An 8517-nucleotide genomic window follows, 5' to 3' on the forward strand; every position below is an offset into this window, starting at 1 on the left:
ATCATTTTTGCCATAATCGAGCAGCCCTATACACTGGGGTACTTTCCTGTTTCATTTTGTCGCGGGTCAGGACTGTTTGGGTTTTGTTTGACAGCTACGTTCTTTTGTTCCAGGCGGCAGCGTTACGGTTGCCATGGTTACAGGGCGACGCTCTCTCTCTCTGCGACTGTGTGTTTCCTGGGTGAGAGAGCGCCTTTTCGTTGTTGTTGTGCTAAGCTAACAGGCAGAATGCTACAAGCATAGCTCTAAAGAATGTAGCATCATGTTCAGTGTAGTCCGTGCTGCTGGGAGAATGGACTGCCATACACGTTATGTGTCTGTGAGCGCTAGGAGGGAGAAAAAGGGGAGTGGAAAGGTACGAGCAGTCATCGAGCAAAAACGGGAGCTGGAAGCATGTAAATATAATAATAACCACTGCAGCCAAGAAGAGTGCCTGACGAGCCCAGTTGTAAGTAAGCTATTAAGACTCGACTGTACACTGTGTTCGTGTTTTCCTCCGAAAACAACAAGTTCCGTTGGAGCAGCCTTTCAACGCCTCTCTCTGTCTGTCGCAAGAAAAGTTGACCCACACAACAAAGTAGAGCTATTTTTCGGCTACCAGCCGACAGGGACCCCGCCGTATTATGCTGGGCTTACACTGTGCGATTTTTTCAGTCGCGCGATTCAGCTCCTGCTCAAACTGTACGATTGACTCGCAGGGGTTAGAAGTTCATAGGTCACGATGCAGGGTCTCACACTATACGGCCCGATGCTCTGATGCGACCTGAGTGCTCACACTGTGCGTCCATAAAAATGAAGGTTATAACAGAAATTCTGTCGCTCGCTCTCCCTCTCCGTCTTTCACTCACACAGACACACCACCACCATCAACTTTGCTAAATTGCTAATGAAAAACATTGGTCAGGCAGCTGTGATTGAGCAGCAGTGTCGATCCAACTATTTTCACGGTTGTTGTGGTCGTGATAATTTTGTGAGGCCACATCGAAAGGGCTCGGATGGTTCTACAGGTTGTGCCTCCATCGCTTGTGTCCAGATCACACGCTGCACTGCCCAGTGGCGTGTCTAGAAAATTTTTGTTGGGGGGGCCAGGTAGGGGCACAGATTTGGAGAAGGGTGGCAGATGTAATTGGCAGATAATGTTAAAAACAATTCTATTAACCATAATTCAATAACCCTGTAAACCTAATAACCGAATGCGCTTTTAACTCTTATTAGAATGAGATTTTAACCACTACTGTGCAAAGTTTTTAGATACTGCGTTGCTAAAGGAGAAGAGATACAATCAGTGTTTTGTCAGTGTTTACTCAGCATTCAAGGACATCAATATTTGCATAGTATTTTTACTGACATATAGTACACATATGTTTTGGGCAAAAACATTTTTTAATATTAAAATATGAACATTTGTAACAAACAATTGACAAATTAGCCAATGCAAAACTTTATCTGCCTGTTAAAAAAAGAAGATAATCTTCTCACAAACTGGTGTTTGATTGTGAAACAGGAAAAAAGTGGGGAAACAACTGAAAAGACTAACATTTGAATAAAACCTAAAGGCAAGTAAATACTTTCTATGCTGCCTTATGGTAAACTTTGGTAATATTGATAAAGAACAACACTGGCTGATGATGAAATCCAGTCAGCTGGCATGGTGACACTGCCAGTATTAACCTGCAGGGCTGGACTGGGACAGAAAATCGGGCATTTTGACTACAAACCGGCCCCCCAGGTATTAAAGCCATAAAGCCTTTGACTGAAAACAAATGCTGTTGTGACAGTGATGTACAGTCTTGTTGGTATATGTATGATTTCTATACATTTTACGTCAGATAAAAACTTTGGTTGTAAGATTTAGATAATTATTTAATAAAAACTAGATATTTTAAATGAGAATAAGAAAGAAAAGTATTTCTTTGTGCCCCCTTTCCCTGTTAATGCCCTACCTGCCCCCTGGCAACACTTTGCTAGATCCGCCCCTGCACAGTTACCAGCTGTCAGCTGCTTAGAAAAGGATGCTGGTGTTATTTGTCTCTCAGAAACAGTTCATAACTTCCCTTCAACTCATTCATGTCACCTAAAAGGTAAACCTGTTTCTCCATCACAGCTCTGATGATTCAGTAAGGACATCTCCTGGTTTCATCTTCATGTTTCCCTCTCACCACATATCCAAACCGACATCATGACCAGCAGCTTTACAGCTGTGGCTCCAGCAAACATCAGCTGATACTAGAAATTAATATTAAATAAATTCTAACAACAGCTGATCAAGCTTAAACGTGCTGCTGTTGTTTAGCGCGACATCTGCTGGTTTCCTCTTTCTGGCACAAAGTGGGCGATAAATAAACAAGAGAGACGATCAGCTGATCATTGATCAGTTTCATGATTGAAGTAGCAACAGGAGAGAGAGGGGGGAGAATGAGAGAAGAAGAGGCAGCTGTGCAGCGTAAACACAGAATAACTCCAGCATTGTGTCTTTTTCCATTCTAGCTAAAGTTCGGGACAAACTGCGTCTCTTCTCAGCTCAATACGAAACGTGTAATATTTTCTCTGATTGAGGGACCATTCCATTTTTTTAAGGAGCCGTTGGCAACTCTACTAACTAACCTTATGAATAAAATAAAGTTCACTATCAGTAACATCATAGCACCCACCCACCTAAAAACTCCATCAAGCTGGCTAGAACGCAGTACGAGTTATTGCAACTGAGGGTAAAAAGTCAGCACAACGAAAATAAACTCCACCTAAACTTGGTTCATATCTGACCCAGATAGACTGCAGCTCATAACTTCTTACCTGAAGTTCAGTTCACCTGACACTCGGACTGGCGGCTGCCTCGGGGCTCTCCTCCTGCCTCCCCTTCCCTCATCCACCTGCTGGCCTCTGTGGAAGCCCCGCCATAGCCACCACCAAACAACTGAGTCATTTTTACACATCGACCTGCATCTGGCCAATCCACCACCTCTCATTGTTCATGCCATTACAAAAAAAAAAAAATAATAAGTCACCGGGCACATGCCCGGTATGCCCGATGGCCAGTCCAGCTATGTTAACCTGCAACCAAATCTGCAGCTCCATACAGCAATGTTACGACTTAGATTATATCTTATAACTCATAACTCTTATGTTAGCTGCCCTCAGTAGCATACTGTCAGAAATATTCGACGGCTGCAATAATTCTTTAAGTGTTATTTTTTCCTTGGGATTCTAATTTCACCGAAGTTTACTAAACTCAACAAACTTAATATTACTTACCGGGACATTTATTCTGTCCTCATTTTCTTTCACCGAAAAATTGTTTCCTGCAGTGCCGTCTTTCTGCTTGGCTCTCCTACCTTTGCTAACGTGATGCACATAGCGCAGAAGCCGATGCTGCATTCACTTACACTCGGATATCTGAGCTTCACCGTGAAAACATAATCGTACATTTGATATTTGATTGAATTTTATTGTTTTGCCTTTGGGGTGGCACCTGGGGTGGCCAGTCTGGTTGGGGGGGTGGCCTGTGCCCCCCCAGGCCACCCCGCTGGACACGCCATTGGCACTGCCGTGCTACGCCGTCTTTTTCGCTGACATTTGTGTTTGCGCGTGCGCAGTGTGGCAAACTGCGGTGACACCCTCACGACCAAGCGATTGATGATCGGGAGCTGGTCGTGAGGTGTCAATCGCTTCTCGTTACCCCACGTATACTACACGATGCACGACGCACGATGAAGGCCAAAATCGGGCCGATCGCCAAAACGATCGCACGGCTCAAAATGGGCCAAAAATCGCACAGTGTGAGCCCAGCATTAGTCAGAGGTCCCTTTACTACAGTTCGGAGTCGCGGACCTTCAGTAATAGTAATAAATCACACAGCAATAGTACATTCACGTTGTTGTAAAAAGCATGATAATATTGTAGCGGGTCAGGGCTGTTCGGGGTTCTGCTTGTACAGTTATGTTTTGTGTATGTTGCCATGGTGACGGGTGACGCCCTCTCGCTGCGACGGTGTGTCCTTCCGGGGTCAGAGGGCGCCCTATGTGTGTTGTGGTTGCCGCGCTGAGCAGTTAGCTAGTGGCAGTGTGTTCTTCTGCAAATGTAATAAACGGCTGTGCTCCCTGGCTAGCTCACGGGAAGCAAGACCAAACGATACCTCCGTCTCCTCCTTGTCTGAACTCGCCACAATATATTAAGTAATCCAAAGTATTCAGAATACGTTACTGTCATTGAGTAACGTAACGGAATATGTTACAGAATACATTTTGGGGCATGTATTCTGTATTCTGTAATGGAATACATTTTAAAAGTAACCTTCCCAACACTGTTTATATCTAATCTTCCTTTTCAAACATTTAAACAGCAGCGAGTCTGCAGCTGTGCAGAGGGAATACAAACTCAAATTGTCGGAACAGGTTTGCTCGGTTCTTGGATTTATTTGGTGATTTATTAAATGTATAACTGTTATTCTAATCTGCTGCTGGGTCTCTTACACTTTTCTTTATGCTGTATATTTTCACGTCTCTGGAATAGTTGGCAGTTAGATAGTCAGCTGGGAAACTCTGTGTTAACTCATGGAGCTGAGGATATCGTGGATATGCTGACCTCGCTCCGTGGTGTACAGGGCCGTTTACCCTCATGATTAATATTCACTATAAAAATATTAGCCGAACATCATGAAGTCTGTATGTGTTTCATAGTGTCGAACAACCTTTGTACAGTTAAAGCCAGCAGTTACTACATGACAGAAACACCAACGTTATCTCTTTTATGCGTTTATACACAGGTCACGCTGATTACTGAACAAAAACCCAAAGATCAGATGTTAAACAGATTTATTTGCTCTCTCTCCTCCTTAAACATGTTTTTAATGTTAGTTATAATTCAGAATTGGCGACTGAAACACGTAGGACACATAAGAACATCAGGAAATAAAACACCGATAAATATAACCTCAGTACAAGAAGTCAGCGGGGGTTACTACAGCTGTGTACCGGGGCCTGCGCTTTGTCGGTGGGATTGCTTGCGAGGCGAGCGGGTCTATCCCACGCTTTGCCGTGAGACTGGGCAGACATCTCCGAAATCATCGAAGCACTTTTGTAAAGAGGCTGTATCTTGACAAACCGACCAGACACATGAAGATTAAACCACTACATTCTCGGCTAAAAAATATTAAAACGGTATTTGGTGACACACAAGCAGGGTTTTTCAAAGTTCAGTTCTGTTAGCTTCCACATGCCGGTTGTTGTGTGCTAGAAACAATGGCCACCAGGCCAAAGCAATGGTTTTGACTCGATCAGCGTTAACCCCGCCCCCTGAGTTTGATGGGTGAGGCTGACAGATAAAATTATTTCATGATGAGAGATGCCAAAATGAAATAAATAAATATATCATTAAATAATTAATTAAATATATCAATAATTAATTAAATGTGTCAATAATTAATTAAAATGTGAAATACATAAATAATTAATTAAATGTGTCAATAATTAATTAATTACATTTATTTAATTAATTCCAATTTTAATTAATTATTGCCACATTTAATTAATTATTTAATGGTGTATTTAATTAATTCATTATGGCAGTCCTGGCGCTCCATAGCATCACTGACTTTCAGCTTGTTGTGTTTGTGGATATATGACTGACTTTAATTATCCATAAATTCATCACATTCTCTGTAAGATTAAAGTCAACTATTGAACGGCGTATATTTTGAAGTAAAGGCTTTAAAACCAAGTTAGTACAAACATCGCTAATGTCACATAACTTTCCCGACATGTGACCAACAGTAATGTTTTAATGTTCTTCAATATAAAAACATTTGCGCATAAATATGTGACATAATATTCAGTACTTACTTCTGAAAGTTTACTCTTCGGCGGCTCCGCTTCCGCCGTTTTTTCGGCAAAATTATCCACACCACCGCCGCGCTATGAAATCTCAGATATGTTGGGCCATGAAGGCTACACCGACCCATCCTTAAAATTCAGGGAAATTAAGGACGCATTTGAGGGCCGCATTTCGAGCAGCCTTTGAATTGGGACAGCCTCCGTCGTGTCGCTGTGACGTAATCGGCCTTAAAATGCGGCCTTTAAGGCTGCAGACCCTGAATTGGGATACAGCCCAAATCCGGTCATTGGTACTTCCTGGCTTGTGTAGTTATTAGGTAACAAAAGCTCAACACTGCCCCTAGCGTCCTGGAGCACTTCCGTTGTGTTTTGGAGTTTGCATGTGTTTTGGGGTTTGCAAGTGTTTTGGGGTTTGCAAGTGTTTTGGAGTTTGCAAGTGTTTTGGAGTTTGCATGTGTTTTGGAGTTTGTACGTGCATTGTCTCTAGGGGCAACCGTAACTGTTAAATCCAAAACACACCAGATAAAGAAAAGCGAATAGTTCAGTCTAACACATGTGCCAGTGAACCATTAAACGTCTGTGAAACTATGCAGTTATGAAACGTAACTTTAACCTCAGCCAAACCGATTTGCTCAGTTGTAAATAAAACAGCGAAGTAAATGTGACCCGACAGACAGAACCTGAGTGAATGAAGTCCAGCGATTAACCACTGAGAGCTAAAACTAAGGTGAGGTTTCAAAGCTGTGTGCCGGTGATTGGACATCAGCCGCTGATGAAGCTGGTTCGCCTATAAAGTGCTCTGTAAGGAAACAAGCTCCAGCAGCTCTGCGCTCGGGGAAAACACTATATTTACTGATCTTGTGCAGAAAAATGCGCTGACATTGCTTTATATCGAGCACCGGCTGCCCAGTTAAACTGTGACTATCACCAGGTAACGTAGGCGTGTTTCTTGAATTAGCAGCAGGTGTTAAACAGCTGACAGATGAGGAGGAGGATGCATGCAGGTAAACTGAGGGTCTGTTGAGCTGATCGCTGGTTTCGTGAGAAAAATGTCAGCTCGTTCTTTATGTTACAGAAGCACAGAGACACAAGACCAGGCGGAAAGAGACGATCGTTCGGTGAAAATGAGAATCTGCGAATGCAACATGTGGAACACGGAGAGTGGAATATGTAAACAAACCGGTTAACGTAACCCCCTGGGTGCACTCTGCATGCTAATTGTTAGCAGAGCTAGTGAAATCTCTGAAAACATCTGAGCACTTTTGCAAACATGTTCTATGTTGACAACCTGACCAGACATACGGCGCGACATTCGCGGCTAAAACACTGTTAAAAGTGTAGTTGGTGACAGAAAAACGGGGTATTTTAAAACTACACCACCACCGTTGCTGCCTGTGATTTGATCTGCATTCTGGGATACCTGGCTGCCCCAAGTCTACACAAGCAATCGATTATCTAGGATCGACCTGTTTTGACTTACTTTGCACGGCAACCAATCAAATGTTAGAGAAGCTGCATGGGCAGCGTTAACCCCGCCCCCTGAGTTTATTAATTATTTATTATTAAATGTGTCAATAATTAATTAATTAAATGTATCAGTAATTAATTAAAATGTGAAATACATAAATAATTAATTAAATGTGTCAATAATTAATTAATTACATGTGTCATAACTATTTATTTAATTAATTAATTCCAATTTTAATTAATTATTGCCACATTTAAATAATTATTTAATGGTGTATTTAATTAATTCATTATGGCAGTCCTGGCGCTCCATATGATGCTGCTCGGTTTGCAGTCCTGAATATCACAGCATAAGCAGGATCCACTGCACTGTTAATGTTAGCTATGTTATATTGCTGCCTCTGTTCGGTGGTGTCGAGCCAAACGGACTTCAACGTGTGTTTGAATGAGCTGACGGTTCACTCGTTAAGCTGAAAGAAAGATGCTTTAATCACAGGAGTCACACATGTGTCCACTGTACCATCTGGGAACTCTTCTTGTTTCGTAATAACACAATCCTCCTTCTTTTGTGCTGTTTTGTAGCAGTGTGTACACCTGAGACTGTCACCTGTCTGTCTGTCCTGCACTCTCTCTCTTTTTCTTTCTCTCTGATTGTGTAATAAAAGTATGAACATTCATTTATAAGTTACACTTGTGTTTGAATCCTGCAGCTTATCACACATTTGATTTCCATGTGTGACAACTGCACGTGTCCAGAGTGAGGACAGACTGAGGGACCCACTGCTGCACATCATCTGTGAGGCTTTGCACCCCTGATGATCCACCAGGACAAACTCAGCAGTGTGTGTGGAAGAGGAGGAGGAAGAGCCAGCAGCAGCTGACAGATGGAGAGAATAGACAGACTGTTCCCTGTTTGTGAAGGACTGCTAGAAAAGTTTAAAATAACTAATTGTCTGTCCTGAATCAGTCTTATTAGGTAATGTTCAAATAATTTTATCATTCCAGTGTTTTCAGTGTGGGAGAAAGTACTCAGGGCCTTCAAGTTACACACTATGAAAGGCAGCAACAAGTGTAATATTCAGAAACCTAAAGTATGTATCAGCAGCAGAATGGAGCTAAAAATGAATGTTTGTTTCAGTTCTATGAAGCTTTGAGTATTTTGGATTAGTAGCACTGCTGTGTTTGTTGCATCATATTGCTGTAATTGTTTATATGCTTCATA

The sequence above is a fragment of the Rhamphochromis longiceps genome, linkage group LG5, assembly GCF_057381845.1.
Source record: "Rhamphochromis longiceps isolate RC_006_pf linkage group LG5, R_longiceps_female_GT1.1, whole genome shotgun sequence".
Lineage (NCBI taxonomy): Eukaryota > Metazoa > Chordata > Actinopteri > Cichliformes > Cichlidae > Rhamphochromis > Rhamphochromis longiceps.